The sequence below is a fragment of the Otolemur garnettii genome, unplaced genomic scaffold (assembly GCF_000181295.1).
Source record: "Otolemur garnettii isolate 467f Iridium unplaced genomic scaffold, OtoGar3 scaffold00220, whole genome shotgun sequence".
Taxonomy (NCBI): Eukaryota; Metazoa; Chordata; class Mammalia; order Primates; family Galagidae; genus Otolemur; species Otolemur garnettii.
Window position 1 is genome coordinate 141,690 of NW_003852615.1, and position 2,941 is coordinate 144,630.

Sequence of the window (2,941 nt, forward strand, 5' to 3'; positions counted from 1 at the left end):
CCACCTAATCTTTGATAAACTAAACAAGAACATACACGAGGGGAAAGAATCACTATTCAATAAAATGCTGCTGGGAGAACTGGATATCTACATGTAAAAGACTGAAACTGGACCTGCACCATCCTCCACTCACACTTGGCTTTTTTCATGTTGATTAATTTGAGTTCTTGGTAAATCCTGGTTATTAAGTTTTGTCCAATTCTAAGTATACAAATACAAGTGATTCAAGATGGATAAAAGACCTTAATTTGAGGCACTAAATGGTAAAAATTCTCAAGGAAAGCGTGGGGAAAACACTTGAAGATATCAGCCTGGGGAAAGACTTTAGGAAGAAGAATTCCATGGCAATTGTAACGACAACAAAAATAAACAAATGGGACTTAATTACCCTGAAAAGCTTCTGCCACAGCTAAGGAGACAATAGCCAAAGCTAATAGACAACCTACACAATGGGAAAGGATATTTGTATACTTTGAATTGGACAAAACTTAATAACCAGGATTTATCAAGAACTCAAAATAATCAGCATTAAAAAAAAGCCAATAATCCCTTATATCAATGGGCAAGAGACATGAATAAAACTAAGGAAGCCAGACATATGGCTAACAAACATGAAAAATGATCATCATCCCTAATTATTAGAGAAATGCAAATTAAAACCACCCTGAGATATCATCTAATCTCAGCAAGAATAGCCCACATCACAAAATCCCAAAACTGTAGATGTTGCCATGGATGTGGAGAGAAGGGAACACTTTTGCCTTGCTGGTGGGACTAATACAACCTTTTTGGAATGAAGTATGGAGAACCTTCAAAGAACTTTAATTAGACCTCCCATTTGATCCTGCAATGCCATTACTGGGCATCTACCCAGAAGGAAAAAAAAAATACTTTTACCATAAGGACACCTGCACTAGACTGTTTATTGCAGCTCAATTTATAATCACTAAAATGTGGAACCAGCCTAAATGCCCACCAACCCAGGAATGAATTAACAAGCTGTGGTGTATGGTATATGTATACCATAGAATACTTTCAGTCATTAAAAAAGATAGAGACTTTACATCCTTTGTATTAACCTGAATGGAAGTGGAACACATTATTCTTAGTAAAGCATCACAAGAATGGAAAAACAGGCCGCCGCCTCTGCGCGCGGCCCCACGGCCGGGCATGGGCTGGGGCTACAGGCCAATACGATGAGTGCCCTGGGCAGCCCGGTGCGGGCCTACGACTTCTTGCTCAAGTTTCTACTCGTGGGCGACAGCGACGTGGGCAAGGGTGAGATCCTGGCTAGCCTGCAGGACCGCGCGGCCGAGTTTCCCTACGGCCACCCGGCAGGGATTGACTACAAAACCACCACCATCCTGCTCGATGGCCGGCGGGTGAAGCTGCAGCTCAGGGTGTAATCCTTGTCTACGACATTGCGAACTGCTGGTCTTTTGACGGCATCAATCGATGGATTAAGGAGATTGACGAGCATGCCCCCGGGGTCCCTAAGATCTTGGTGGGAAACCGGCTCCATCTGGCCTTCAAGCGACAGGTGCCCACGGAGCAGGCCCAGGCCTATGCAGAGCGCCAGGGTGTGACTTTCTTTGAGGTCAGCCCTCTCTGCAACTTCAACGTCACAGAGTCCTTCACAGAGCTGGCCAGGACTGTGCTGCTGCGGCATGGGATGGACCGGCTCTGGAGGCCGAGCAAAGTGCTGAGCCTGCAAGACCTGTGCTGCCGTGTGGTAGTGTCCTACACACCTGTGCACCTGGTGGACAAGCTCCCACTGCCGATGGCCTTGCGAAGCCACCTCAAGTCTTTCTCCATGGCCAGTGGCCTGAATGCCAGGATGATGCACGGCCGCTCCTACTCTCTGGCTGCCAGTACCATTCACAAGAGGAGCAGTTTCCGCAAGGTGAAGGTTGTCCGCCCACCCCAAAGCCCTCCCAAAAACTGCACCAGAAATGGCTGCAAAATTTCTTAAGGAAGCCACTAAAAATTGACACACTGGACTCTGTCCAGGAGCAACTCTGAGTAGTCATGCCTGGAGGACGCTGACACAGCCTAGATCCAGGAAGCATGTCTCGCTTTCTCCTGGTGATAAAGCTGCATGGGGATGCCTGTGCCACTTCCTGCAGTGAGAACATACAATTTAGTTTGACTGCGGACTTCTACTTGGACGTGTATGAAGTCTGTGTTTCAAATGAGTGTGTATAAGGGGAAAATGAGTGTTCTGTGCACTCCTGATAATATGGAATGTTGAATGCTACTTATGTCATGATTGCACTGCAACACTTTCTTTAAAATAATTGCTTTTAGGCCTGGCACGGTGGCTCATGCCTGTAATCCCAGCCCCTGGGAGGCCAGGCAGGTGGATTGCCTGAACTCACAGGTTCGAGACCAGGCTGAGACAGAGCGAGACCTCGTCTGTAAAAATAGCTGGGGGTTGTGGCAGGTGCCACAACTACTGGGGAGGCTGAGTCAAGAGAATCGCTTAAGCCAAATGAGGTTGCTGTGAGCTAAGACGCCATGATACTGTCACTGAGGGTGACAAAGTGAGACTCTGTCTCAAAAGAAAAAAAAAATACCTGCTTTTATGCAAGTGATAAGCATAAATTCAAGGGGATTCAAGAAGTAATGATACTGAGATAATTTAGAGTCATTGATATTACAAGACAGGTCTTTTTGTGAACCACCTTTTTAATGTTTAAGCACCAAACTGTACAATGCTGCAACAGGCCTGCCCAGTTTGTGTATGAAATGGTTTGGTAAAGTATTTGCTACATTATGTACTACACATGGGGTTTGGTAAACGATTTATATGCATATTTTCTGTAAATCTACATTTTTTTACAAGATGTTCTACAACTTACGAAGCTAAGAGAAGTCAATGCCAAAGATCTCTCTGGTTGTGTTGATGTGGCCGACACAGCTCAACAGACCCACAAGGAAA

General features: G+C 45.4%; 1 pseudogene; it reads left to right on the top strand.

Annotated features, from left to right (window-relative positions):
- The first annotated feature begins 1,190 nt into the window (after nucleotides 1–1,190).
- LOC100964320 lies at nucleotides 1,191–2,316 on the top strand (annotated as a pseudogene).
- The last annotated feature ends 625 nt before the right edge of the window (nucleotides 2,317–2,941 follow it).